The 14,702-nt window shown below is 42.3% G+C and overlaps 1 long non-coding RNA gene across 2 annotated transcripts in view; it reads right to left on the bottom strand.

Moving 5' to 3' along the window:
• The window catches only part of LOC105065205 (uncharacterized), a 614,873-nt gene that overhangs the window by 33,990 nt on the left and 566,181 nt on the right, over positions 1–14,702 (bottom strand). The window lies entirely within an intron of this gene.

The following is a 14,702-nucleotide window of genomic DNA, read 5'->3' as shown; positions in this document are numbered from 1 at the left end:
CTGGGGGAAGGAAGAAAGGCTTTGTCAAACACTCCAAGGATGAAAACTTATTTCTCAAAACTGTAATGAGAGGCTATAAGAGGTATCTTTTCCCACCACTCACACAGTGCCTGGTACCCAGCAGATGCAACAATGAGCCGTGTTGAAATCAAAGAATGGGGTGCTAGTATTGGGGACATTATCCAAAGTCTTAGACAAACTGATCTCGGATCTCAAGCTTTCTGGAGCTCTGGTGTGGTTTACTTAAAATTCTCCATCTGCTTGAAAGAGCCAGGTGGCATGCTGGTGGTTTGCAAGTAACAGCAATGAAAACCATTTTCATTTGAGCTTTTTCTGTCACATGGCTGGAACTATCCAGTGATATTCTGAGTATCAGACCACCTCATGGTACCAGCCACAAAAGCTCACAATAGATTTTTACACTACCTTGGACAAGCACATCTTTGAGGACAACTGGATGCGTGGGTGGGTGGGGTCATTAGGCAAAGCCTGTGCAAGTGGTCAGGAAGCTAGTCTGACAAAGCCAACGACTGTATTTCTTCTTTGCTTTGCCTTCTGTCAGCATGTGTTTATATGTTGTGACAGAGAAAGGACCAGAGCAATTCTCCTGCACTGAATGTTATTCTAGCAGTGTTTCCAAATAAAAACATGACTCTGGGTCTGGCTAGTGAATAGGTCTCCAGAGAAATGTAAAGACTCATTTTATAGACAAATTAACAAACAAGGTGGTTTGTCTGGAAAGAAAGGGACGGTGTGAAACCCGAGTGGTTGGGATACGGTCTCCTGAATGGAGGGCCCACACGTGCTGGTGTCTTAAGCAACTTGATAACTATTCCAGATCGCTCCTTTGTGAAATCCCGCCATGGGAAGAATAATGATGTATGAAATAAAGATGCCCTGGCTCCACAGGGAACACAGAGAGGATGCTTCAAGCTATAATGTGTGGTTTCTGATGGGTTTTGGCTGTGACCCCTGCACACAATTTCTGTTCAGCTGTGTGGAGCCGAACAGCCTCCCGCAACCCTAAACGCCAGAACCCACACACCCTCTTCTGCTCCTGCTGGAAAAACATTCTCTCACCCAAGTTCACTTGTAAATTTCTTTCATCACAGATACTTCCCCACCTTGGCACCCCGACAGCCAGCTATCGTGGTGACACCTCATAATTACAGTTCTCCAGCAAAAAGTATTGGAAAATCTGGTGATAAATTGCTTGACTTCTGTGAAATTACTGTCACCAGTATATCCAAAGCTTCTGTGAGCGAGAGCACTATAGATGTGCAGGCTTTTTGGGACATTCAAATACTGTTTTTTTAGTACAGTTTCTGTAATCCAGGTTGGGTTGCAATTCTATGCTAGGAAATTTACATCCATTCAAGCAGCACTGAAGACAGGATAGGAGGGTTAACACTGTAATCAGCTAACTGTGGACTAACTCAGCGGTAGTTTACTGTGAGAAATTATGAGTTCTGGGAAGCTCTGCCCATTCATTATCAAGCAAGCTTCTGGAACGCTTCTCCTTAAAGACGCTTGATGTATGTTAAGACAATTAAGAATGGTATTAGTTTAATTAATGACAGTAATTTGAAAGATAACACTTTAAAACAAAGCAAACAAACAAAAATATATGGGCAGTACACTTCAAATCCAAGTTACATTTGGAAGAATCACTGTGGGGAATTTTTTTGTTTTTGTTTTTGTTTTAATGGAGGTACTGGGGATTGAACCCAGGACCTCGCACAGGCTAAGCATTTAGTGCTATGGATCTGCCAAGATATCTAAGTGTGAATGTCCTTTGTCTGCACAAATCCTGTCTGCCCTGGTCTGATTGTTTGTGTTCGCCTACATTTCATATGTTGAAATCCAATCCCTAATGTGATAGTATTAGGAGGTGGGGGGGGGTGATGAGGTCATGAGTGTGAACCCCTCATGAATGTAATGAGAGCCCTTAGAAAAGAGGCCTGAGAAAGCTCCCTTGCTCCTCTGCCCCGTGAGGTTACAGGGAAAAGAGCCGTCTATAAGGAAACAGGCCCTCTCCAGACACTGACTCTGGCTCTCCAGTCATTTCCCAGTCTCCAGAACACTGAGGAATACATATTTATTGTTTATAAGCTACCCAGTTTATGGTATTTTTGTTATAGCAGCCTGAACAGACTAAGACGCGGCCACACCGTAATCCGTCCTCTCGGCCACCACGATTTCCTCCTTTGGGAGCCGTCGGGTCTCACACACCTGAAGGGACTCGTCTGACTACAGCGGATCCTTTTGTAGCATCTAGGCCTCTTGACCACAAGCTCCCTAACTCCTACTGGGTCACCCAGTCCTCTCCCGGATCCTTGAACTTGGAACCACTGTACATTTGAATCAGACTCTGTGGATGACAAACTCGGTGGGATGAAGCTCTGAAGCTCTGGAGTTTGCTGCCACGTGGAGGAAGGGGGACCAGCTGCTGTGAGTGAGAAGAGCGGCTCCCTGCAGGGAGAGGCAGGGACACGAGGCAGACTCCCCCTTCCCGCTCGGCTCCAGGTGGCGCTGGTCAGAGGGAGCACATAAAATGCAGGCTGCTCAGTTAAACCTGAGATCAGGTAAACAACTAATATTTCATTAGCATAAACCTGTCCCATGTCATATTGATAATTTTCTTGTACTCCCCTACCTCGGTACCCAGTCAGCCAACGATAGCAGTGACACCTCATAATCATACCTCAAAATTCAAACTTAACTGGCATCCTGTGTTTTGTCTGGCAACCCTACTCCAGATATATTGCCTCCTCATTGTTCCTTGACATTCTAGACGTTCTCCCGCCTTAGGGACCATGCCTGGGCATCCCGTCTGCCAGGGCTGTCCTACAACCAAGTGTCTCCCTGGCTGACTCCTTCATCTCCTGCAAGTACTTGCTAGACTCTCAACGTTTCTTTCTTGTGGTTGGCGGGTCCCTCCCGGCCAGACTGGACTGTGAGTGGATTGAGGATGACCTCCTGGCACAAAAGGAAACCAGGCCAGCTTTATACTGAGAGCAGTAGACTCCCACCCCGCCCACCCACTCCCCGTTCTTCTGGTTGACCAGCTCACTTTGGGGTTGTGATTCTGGAGACTAAATAAAGCTCTGTGCATATAATTTTCTTCTTCCTTTCCCTCCTTTTTGGGATCATATGTAAACATTATAAATAGAAGTTTTCTCCAAGGCAAAAGCTGTCCTACCAGAGATCAGCTACTGTATAACAGCCATTTCAAAGGCAAGACTGAAGGGCCCAAGCAGAGAGTGTTTAGTTTGGTTTTGCTTTCCCCAGAGTAACTCTGCTTTGCACAGAAGTTCTAAACTAAAGTTTGCAAAAAAAAAAAAGCTTTTCCCTCAAAACGGCCAGAAAACAGTTTACAAATGTTAAGATGGAAAGAGGGGAGGATAAAAAAGAAAAAAAAGGGCAAGACAACATCTACACTATACTCAAAATCTAGGAAACTGCCATCATTCTGTTAGCGTGTCCTTTTTTAGATAACCGGGGAACTACTTTTCCAGTTCCCTTCGGATACACAACAAACAAAACAAAAAAGATAACAACACAACAAAAACAGAAAACTCCTTGGCAGACTTGTACTTCTAAGTTTTGGTTTAGAAACTTCTGTTTTTTTCTAAGTGACTAGTTCTTATTTTAGGTTTCCAGCAGTTTTAAGTAACTTGAGACTGAACATTTTAAATACACACATATAATAGAAGGAAACATTTGAAGCCTTGTTTACTCATCAAAACCACATTCTGTAGAAGAATTTAAAGCTAGAGCTTGAATGCAATTTTCTTTCAGTCCAAAGTAGGATTTCACCTTAAACTTACATATGTTACATGTCAACTATGTATCAATAAAGTTGGAAGAAAAACAAAAAGTTGAAACATAGTTTGTGAAAATTTTGGTAAAATATCTAAAAATATGACCTTAAAATGTATGCTCTGGACACTAAGAAAATTTATATATGAGGAATATCACATTTTCTGATGATTTTAACCAATTGTTAATTATACTAAAAATTTTTTTTAAATTAAAATATAGTCAGTTTACAGTGTTGTGTTAATTTCTAGTGTGCAGCAAAGTGATTCAGTTATACATATGTATATATTCTTTTTCATATTCTTCTTCATTATAGGCTATTACAAGCTATTGAGTACAGCTCCCTGTGCTATACAACAGGGTCTTATTGCTTATCTATTTTATATATAATAGTGTGTATCTGCAAATCCCAAACTCTTAATTTATTGCTCCACCCCCCATTAAAAAAAAGTAGAATTTTACCTGTACATTTGGCATGTTGAATGTGTGACATTATGCATTCATAGACTCAGAAATCTTAGTTTAAAAAAAATGAGTATCAATTTTTATTAGAACCCTTCACCAAAAAGATTTCCATCCTGATGAGCATAGCTACAGGGACTCATTTATATGCTGGTCAGTATTATCATGAGGGGTCGTGGAAAGGCCTGGGTCCAGGCTGAATCCTGACCCTGTCTCTTGAGTGACCTAACTAACCTTTAGTCTCAGTTGCCTTGTCTGTAAAATGGAAATCTAGTTTAGAAACTATATAGTGCAGCACGTTAGTACATTGTGGATATTCAACAAATCTGACTTTTCTCCAATTGGTAGTTTCAAGTTCCTGGGCTCAGAGAAGCAGAGGAAATTACAGCGCACCCTCCGGTGCTGAGGGCGACACCTGGGTGCCTCAGGCTAATCGCTGGATGAGCCCTTCTCTCAGCAGTTTGACACAAGCCCCATCAGCTCGTTACTTCAGGCAGCCAGTTCTGTATCACTCTCAGTCTCTAATCTGTCTTGTTAACATTTTGTAGTTTGGGGCTTAATTGAGGGTTTTCCAACACATGCTCACAGTGCATTTTGCAATTTGGCAAAAATCTATGAAACATATTCTTCCCAACTCATGATAATTTCCTCTATCAAGGGTTTGGCCTGAGGACGTTGAACCTCCTGACTCTCAGATAACTAACAAATCAGACTCTGGGAGGGGAGCTTCCACACACTGAAATTTTGTTTAACTCAGAGTAAAATAGCTCAATAAAAACAAATAAACAAAAACCATTTTGTAGACTTGGTTGACCAACAGATAACCTAGAGCTGCTGAATTCTGAAATATTTTTGGCAGTAGGATTAAACAGAGCTGGTATTAAGGCTGGACAGAACATTTCAGCAAAAATCTTACCTAATTAAAGCAAAATTCCTGCTTAGAGAGCTATTGAGAACCTGAGATTTTGAGGGTTTTGCCTTTGTTTAATTTTTAATTTCAGAATTTGTGCTTTCCCAGATATTTAGTTACTTACTCCTTGTTTTAGTCAGGAGTAGTTAAATTGTGCTGTGGTAATAAACAATCCCATCTTGGAAGCTCAACAAAAGTTTATCATTCATGCAGCGTGGTCCATATTGGTCCACTGGAGCTCTGTTCCTTGGAGTTACTCAGGCGGTGGACAGAGGCTACGTCATTTTGTAGCTTTCATATCTGGATCCTGGGACTGGCTTAGTCCTGACGATAGGGGAAGAGGGAGAAATTCAGAAAACTGACCATGCCTCAGGCTGGAAGTATTAATATATCACATCTGTTCACATTTTATTAGGCAAAACTAATCCAATGGTCCAGCCTAATTATAAGGGGACTGAGAAATGTAGAGAAACAAATTGAGTATTTGGTGAACATTACTGTATCTCCTATTCTTCTTGCACTGGTAATTTTTAAATTAGTTCACTAAGATTCAGCATTTATTTCCAGGCAATGAACCTATTTCCCCCCACCCCCAAATTTATCAGCATTTGTAATTAAAATAAACAATTAAATTTACTCTTTCTCAAAAGATACCAGGCTTTCTCATTGACTCTGCTTTATAATACAATCCAAAGTTTTCTGAGCTTCCCATTTACCGAGTTTTGAGTCATATTTATCTATCACCAACTTATCCACTTTGTAGAGCTTCCTTATCTGAAAAACCACATTTTCCCTTTACATAGCAACAAATTCACTGGCAGCCTGATTATATGGTTCACATTTTATGTGAAAGGCCTATCACAAACCCTAAAACCCAAAAGCTTCTTTCTAAGCAAGGGTCTAATAATTTTTTCCCACCCACTACTTTTAGCAACAGAGAAGGGAGGAGGAAACACTTCTTCCTCTACAGCAAATACACGTTTTGCACTCCCAAAGGAAGTCACGGGTAACGTGTATTTCATCTGTTCCCAACTGTTGGTGATCTGGAAGGAGTAATCTAATACTGAGAAAGTTGACCTTATGTAAATAAATCATCTTTTATAAAATGACAGTACTTAGCAAACGAAAGTTAGCTGTGACCAAGTCCCGAACACACACTCATAACATCGCCATAATGATGGATTTTAGCTGTGGGCGTGCAAGAATATGAGTGAAAGGGGTGTGTGTGTGCGTGTGTGTTGTGTGTTTTAGAGGGACACCAAGGGTTGATTTCCAGGGACTCCTGTACATCCATGTCAGATTACTTGTAGAACTAAAGTTCCCAAATCCAATCAGTTGCCAAGTTTTACTAATTTCCCCCTCTTTGGACTCATTCTTTTTGACCTTTCTTCTTCACCGCCCCCCCCCCCTGCTTTCCTCTGAAATTTTTTTTATTACCTTCTAAAGTGAGTTCAGTTGGTGGGATGGCAGTAACCCTGTATGTGACCTGTTGCCCATTATCTCCAGGTTGAATATCACACAACTGGGTAGGAGGGGAAAGAGTCATTGGCCTTTTCTGCTTGCTTCTTCCAGGGCTTGTGGTGAAGCAGCTTTGGCATTATTTTTAATTACGCCTGTATGACAGATACTGCAGATTGGCTCCTAATATCCATCCTCTCTTTCTTCCATAATGATAGAGCAGACAAACTGTAGCTGGGAACATGGCCAACAATCTCTGGCACAGCCAGATCAAGTTTTGGACGGTGAAACGTAAGAAATATCACGTAAGACTTTTGTGCCGTTCACTGAAAGAAACAGTGGTTACTGTTTGCTCCGTCCTCCATGTTACTGGCTGGAATTCAGAGATGGTGCTTGGAGTTTGAATTTTTTATCTTGGACCAGTAGGTAGATGTCACAGGCCAAAGATGAGACGGGAAACAGCACAGAGGGGGAGTCTGGTTTCCTTATGACTTTCCGATGCTGGCCTGTCAGCCCGGGCCCACCATCTTCAGACTGTGTGTGTGTGGCGGGGGGGCACTCACACATACGTGCATCAAAGAAACATACTTCTACCTTATTTAAGCCATTTTTATTTTAATTTCCGGTCACTCACAGTAAACTCAGTCTTAACACCGACAATATGTAAAAGCCTGATGACCTCAACGAACATGAATCTTCATTTTTTTCTTCTCTGACTGTGCCCGTGTTTAAAACCTGGTTTTAAACATATGGGAAAAGATTGACTCCAGTAGAATGTGAACTCCATGCTCTTTAACCCATTATGTTCATGTAACTACCAGCTGTTTCCCAGATTCAGTGTGCTGGTTTCCTCTTCTCCCTCAAACCTCTGCTCAGCTCATCTGCCAGCTGCGCATCCTGGGAGAGAGAGCCAACCCTCTCCACCACTCTCACGCTGCGGTACCGGACTCACGCTTTGAGCGCAGCCGGGAGAAGTCAGAGCGGGGCTCCTGCCTGGGAAGGGTGGGTGAGGGAGCGGTGGCTCTGCAGTTCTGACCTCTTAAAAGTCCCCTCTGCCTCCAACCTCTGGTCCACACTGCAGGGGGTTCACAATTAATCAAGGGTGAACACAGAGCAAGCATACGATAGGCCCCTATTGACTGATCGACTGATGCTCATCTCCTGCTTTTCCAAGAGGAGACATTAGAGCGGCTTTGGGAAGGAAAGACAGCTGCCACCCAACTGGTCCTGCTCAGTCCTCCTTTGTTCTGCCAGTCAGCCTTCTCTGTTACCAGACAGGGCTCTCTCTCCACCGCTTTGCTAGCCAACATTTCTAGACTATCTACTGAGGATTTAGAAAGTGGGTTCTTATGTTTCTTCTCATGTATTCATACAGCAAAAGGAGTGAGTTTGTTGCAAAGGCAAGACTAAACCCGAGTTTTTAAAGTTCAACTGAGCTATGTGAGCTTACGATTAAGAAGGAGACCACCAGACCACAAGCAGTATTTCTAACATGAGCTTCGCGCGCTCATTCCTTGGCCTGACAGTGTAGCGAGGAGCGGTTTTCTGGAGCAGTCAAAAGGGCCTGGGCTTAGAGTCAGACAAATGTTGATTAGATTCCTGCTTATAACACTGACTATCTGTGTGACTTTGGACATGTTTTTTAACCTCCTTCCCTTGAATCTCATGTTTCTTTCTTTGCTAAACAAGGATACTGATACATTTATTTTTAGGCATGTTTTAAAGATGAGGACTAATGTGCAGTAAATGAAGTGACCGGCACGTGTTAGGAATTCAATATATATCAGACATTTATCTCAATTCAGTTGACATCTATTGATTCCTTGCCACGTTCAAGGCCTGCACTGGGTGTCGTCCAGCCACTGAGCTGGCAAGCCTCAGGTGTGGTATTCCACCTGCTACAGCCAGCCTCTCCGTTCTCCCTTGGCCTCCATCTCTCCACTTGACTAAACATGTTGATGGGAGCCTGGGCACAAGCTTCCTCTGATGAGAGCTGGGTCGGGTCAGGGCACTTAAAGTTTTTCACATGTTTTTGCAATGGGCCTAGTTTCCAGAGTGAATATCTGGACACATTCTATAAAGTAGTCTCCAGGAAAAAACACACAAAAAAACAAATACTTGCAGTTTTGCTCTGGGTTTTTCATTGAAACAGATGAATCCATGATGCATGAAAAGGCTGTCAGGCAGGCTGAGGGAGGCTGAACGCTGGTATAAAGCTGGGCATCTGGTACTCCACGCCCCAGTGTGAGGTCTGTTCTCCTGGGTGCAGCAAGGCTTGGCCAGACAAGCAGCACCATTGTAAAGTCCTGACAATGGACAAGCAAGAGGACTTGGCTGTGATGAAGAAATCCCCACCCCCTTTGAGTTTTAAAGGAAGGGACGCTGGGGTCCAAAGCCTGACTTATTAGAGAGAGACAAATCACCCAAACCAATCTTTATTATGAATGCCGAGCTATTGAATTTCCTTGGCTCTGTAAAGCCCATTGATTTTGTGACAGTCAAAGATAAGTTATGCTCATGAAAGCTTTTTTTTTCCCTCCTCTCTTTCCCTTCACAACATATTTTTTCAGACATGTTGGCACGGGGGATTGTAAGTAAAACTGTTATTGGTTTCTTTCGATTTAAGTGTAGGTCAGAACTCAAGCAAGGCTAAGGACCATTTTAACGGAGGTTTCCACTGCAAAATAAATGAGGCAGGAATCTCCAGAGCTGGGGTCGCTCTGTTCAGTTATTTCAATCTCCAGCCAGAATGCTCCAGGCATTCCAGGCATTTCTGGAATTCTGACATTAGCAATGATTCACTTACTTACTCTTTGTCCTCTCTCTCCTCTTATTCACCCCCATTCCCTTCTCACCAAGCCATACCATAAAGTCAGTCAACCAAGACTTTGAAAGGCAGAACTTGGAAGAAACACTCACTGCAATGCAAAATGCTGGGGTCAGTGTATGCGTGTGTGTATTCCACATAAATACAAGGTTTCTTAAACTGTAGGCGTTTCTTTTTAACTGTGCAAATACAATCTCCACATCTTGCAAAAGTTCCTCTCTTGATAATTTATTCAGAATTCCACCATGTTATAAAAATATCATGGCAGTTCACATACATGTATGTAAAAGGCAGGCATGATGGCTCCTACAACTAGTGACTTTCACAGAAAATGATTATAAATATATCCAGACAGTGGTATTTAGGATGGTTCTGATTGCATTTTAAGTCACAAAAGATAAGATATATATATATATCCAATATTTCTGAATGGTCAAATATAGAATAAACACAAGTGAAAAGCCTTTTAGCATATTCACTGGACTCTAAGGCCTGATTAATACTGTGTTCAGCAACACATTCATCCATCCATTCATTCATTCATTCAACAAATAGATGTTGTGTGCCAAGCACACAATCAGAATACTGTGGATTAATTTCTTTATATTTTTAATTACAATGAGCCTAACTTTGTAACTTACTGCCTAGAAAGCCTCTATTCAGATTAACCAGAGAAAGGTGGAGGCGAGAATTGCTACCACATTCCTGTCTCATCCTCCCCACCGCCCTTAGAAGACCCTCTGCCTCAGGGCAGCAGCAGGCTAGAGAAGGTATTTTGGAACGGCTCATAAAGGTAATCCCCTCTGTTTCTCTTCCTCACAGTCTATATGTGTAGAGCGGCTTTCCCCAAAATTAACATACCAACCCCCCCCCCCAATAAGAAGCATCTCATGGGAAAAAGTGTTGACAGACATTCCAGCCAGCAACCACACACCTATTTTCAACAAGGCATAAAATCCTCTTGATGATAAACTAGGAATGAGAAGAAAGGAGCAGGGGTGTTAGGGGTGTGGGGGAGTGATGGTGGGGGGGTCGTTTGCCCTTTCGTAAAAATGAAGTCATTTTCCATGCATTCACATTGATTGGCGTGCACATGCTCTGTCGTAGAGATATCAGACAGTTCCACCACTGAAAGACACTTCCTTTAGCAATAGGTCCCAGGGTCACAGGGTCAAAGAAACATGTTATCAGGGGGTCAGACATTGCTCTTTCAGGAGTTCTCTTTCAAAATATATAACGTCTGATTGGAAAGCTGATGGTCTGGAGATTTTACATGGTACTGGAGAAAGGAACAGACTGTAACTTGGACATTTGCTGGGAGGGCTGGCACGGGGGAGGGGCTGCAGCAAGCAGCCAGGAGTAGCCAGCTTCTAAATCAGACAGAAGGAGCTAATGAAGCAAGAAGAGAACCAAAGAGGGACAGAAGAGGGTGGAAAGAAAGTCTCTCTACAGTTCTATATAGTGACTCCAGACTCTCATCATTACCACACTCTCCCCCATCCCTTCAAAGGGTGGCATTATAAAAGAGGGTTTCAAAGAAAGTGTTCTAACATTTACACTCATTAAACTTAATTAGGTTTATATTTTAACTCTATATAGAAATGTTTCCCACAATTTCTGCTTCAGGCATAAACTCTTTCTGGTGGTCCTAGATTCTTTAAATCTGAGACTTATAGTCTCTCTAGACAAAAGTATTGAGAAAAGAAAATGGCTGAGAATCAGACATTAGTGTTAAATTCCTGATCCAATACTTGCCAGTCCTTGGGCAAATTACTTAACCTCTCAAAGTCTCAATTTCCTTACCTATAAAGTCAGGTAGACTTTTAATCTCTTAAATCTAGTGTAGTAAAGAGAAACTTAAAAAAAAAAAAAGGTGTCTGACATCTGATGAGGGCTTGGGAAAGACTGAACTACCACCTTCAACAATATCCTACCTCCAGTAAAGACAATATTTACAGTCCATTGTTATGTGGTTGTGCACGCCAACCTCAACATCCTCACTCCATTGACTTCTGGCTTGACTTGGCCATGGACTTGCTTGGAACAGTAGAATGTTAGTGGAAGTGATGGTTCCTAGCAGAGACTTTTAGGGCATAATGTGATTCTGCCCACTCTTCGGGAGAGTCTCCCCTCTACCATAAAAAAGCATACCCCAGTTAGTGCTTCCAAAACAAGAAGATGTGAAGTCTGTCCAAACCCAGCTGAGTCCAGCGGAGCTCAACTGAGTCAGGGCCAACCTCCAGAGTCAAGAGCAAAAATATACAGTTTATTGTTAAAAACAACTAAGATCTTGGTATTGTTTATTACCACAGCAAAAGCTGACTAATACAGTGTTTAAAAAAAAAAAACGTTTGTAAAGTCCTCCCGCCCCCATACACCCTTCTCTTTAAAGAGTTTTTGTCTAGGTTAAATGAGAAAATGTAAATAAATCCCTAAACCAGTAACTGACATCGTTGGTTGCCTCTCCTTCCTCCTTGTCCTCTGCTTGGTTTCTTTCTTGGTTTCATAATTTCTCTAGTATTTATTTGGGATCTAGATATTAAACAAATTGAACTGTTTTCAGATTTCCAACTACCATCATGGTTCTTTTAATTGGATCAGTTTTGCTCCCTAGGGTTCATCCTACTGGCCCTGGTGCTGAGTTAGAAGTTTCAGTATTAGATTAGTGGATAAACTCTGGTCCAGAGGCAACAGATAGGAGCCTTGGGCTTGCCAGCCCCCAAATGTTTAGCTGTGCTCCATAGAAACAAATAAGAAGGAGGTGGAAATAAAAGACCAGGCCCCAAAGGAGAGGCACTGTTCAATGAGTACACTGGCTAAACGGACTTCATTCTTAACCAGTCTCCTTTTACTTCTATCAAGCCTGATGGCTGGCTACAAAGAAAACCTGGGATGTGCTGGATCATTATACAGATTGCAATATCAGAGGTCATATTAAATCCATAATCTGAGAGTAAGCTTTGTGAGCAGGTCCCAGAAGGGTCTGTGAAAGGGATCCACACACAATACAACTCTCAGACATGTCCACAGAGGGTTAAAAATTCAAAGCTTAGAGTCGGGAGAAAGCCAGCTTGGGAGCTAAAGAGACCTAATTGGACGGAAATCAGAGCAAAGGCTCAGACGTGGGAGGCTCAGATAAATTTTCCCTGATGGCTGTCCTTTTGGCTGCTCCTCTGCTTGTCAGGGGGCTTTAACCCAGACTACCCTAAAAGGGGTATTTCACTTCTGACACACTCCTATTGATGGGAGATGCGGGGTGGTGATCCCATAGGACCACAGCGTCCATTTGTCCTTCCAGAACTCAACAGAAAAGTGGGATGTGAGAAAGGCAAGAAAAAAGGCCCTCACCACAAGCCTGCCCTATCATACAGAAGCATTTTTTGTGCACCTGATATTAATAAATTGATGCCACCTATTTAAACACAATCAAAACTGCTTCAAAAATCACTTGAAGTGGGGAGGGTGTAGCCCAAGAGGTAGAGCGAATGCTTAGCATGCATGGGGTCCTGGGTTCAGTCCCCAGTACCACCTCTAAAAATAAATAAGTAAATAAACCTAATTACCTGCCCCCTCCCCAATTTAAAAAAAAATCACTTGAAATGTGAAAGAATTCAGGAAACTAATAGTTTACTTTCATTTCATTCTCTAACTTTGGGGGGAAGAAAAAGGCTTAGGTTGAGTTGAGGGAAGAATACAGCTCAGCTTTTCTCGTATAAAGGTGTCCATAACACGAAAAAAATCTTTTGGGAAATGAAAGTTTAATTAGAGAGATTGGTAAAGTCTCTTGTGGGATATAGGAAGACTCAGAAGGTGAAGAAACTTGGAGAGACGGCATGCTTTATGAATAATGCAATAGCTAGACTTCGCCATCTCTTTCTGCAGATTTACATTTCTGAAAACAAAGGGTCAAAGTACATGGGAAAAGCATTTGAAGCCCCAGAAACCACTAAGCCGGCAGGACCAGCCCCCACAATATATTTGCAGCCGGCCCTCCCAGCTTAATTCCTCTCAACACATGCTCTGGGCTACAACGGACTCAACCCCATGAGGGCTCCAGCGGACACGCTGAGCTCTCTCTACCCCTCCCCCTCCCTGCCCAGCGCTGTGTCTCGAGATAGCCTCCCCAGGGGAGGACCACGAAGATGCCGCCTCCTCCACGGAGCCTCCTCCAGCTGCAAATGGTATCTTTCCCACTAAATTTCATGGCAGTTTGTCCATCTCTCATGACACTTACGATTTTCTACTTTATGTAATATTATATACTACACCGCTTCTACTAGACTATAAAACCCTCTGGGCAGGGATTGTATGCAGCGCGTCTGCTTACTCAAAGCACAAAGAACCTGCGCAAGACAACTGATATGCTAAATAGAAGTAATGAGAAGAAAAAACAACTGGTCATCAGCTTGTTTGGAGGGGGGAAGGGGGAAGGTAATGAGGTTTGTTTATTCATTTGTTTTTAATAGAGGTACTGGGGATTGAACCCAGGACGTGGTGCGTGCTAGGCATGCACTCTACCACTGAGCTATACCCTACTCCTCAGCTTTTTTTTTTTAAATTGTTCATTACTTCCTTTTTTCAATTTTTATGAAAAGTTCTGTAAAAAGTGTTGAGGCACATGGCTTAAAAGACCTTAGGGGGCTTGTTATAAAACAATGGGGTCCAACTCAAATATCCAGAGGCAACCACTTTTGACTGTGTTTGCCCTTTGTTTTTCTATTGCCTCTGTATCTCTGGTGATTATCACTCTCTTGATTTTTTTACTCTTTGGCCTTATCTATTGATTTCCTACTTTGAGATAATGAGAATTTAGCTTTCTTGCACCATTCCAGTCATGTTGACTCATGTCAACTTCTTGAAGACAGTCTCTAATATAGTTAAATCTTAATTTGGTCAGAGTAATATTCGGTGTTGATATAATTATGTTCTGTTTCGTATACCCTAATAAACTTTCCTTAAAAAAAATTCCCCCCCCTTAGAGTTAAAAACTATCTTTTGCCCTTTCTCAGTTTTCTGTATACTTATCAGTAATGAAACCCCAAACTCTCCTCTAATTATTTAAATCCCCTCTCATATTTCCAGATGTTTTAAGTGTTCGATCGACTTTCTCTTACTGAGTAAATTTCGCCTGATGATTCCTGAACAGCCCCAGCCTGGACTAGCCTCTCCCACCACACAGTTGTCCTGTGGAAACCCCTGAGCTGTCATCAGTGGAATCCTTTT

This window comes from Camelus bactrianus, chromosome 5 (assembly GCF_048773025.1).
Source record: "Camelus bactrianus isolate YW-2024 breed Bactrian camel chromosome 5, ASM4877302v1, whole genome shotgun sequence".
Classification (NCBI taxonomy): Eukaryota; Metazoa; Chordata; class Mammalia; order Artiodactyla; family Camelidae; genus Camelus; species Camelus bactrianus.
This window is presented reverse-complemented; position numbering and strand designations above follow the sequence as displayed.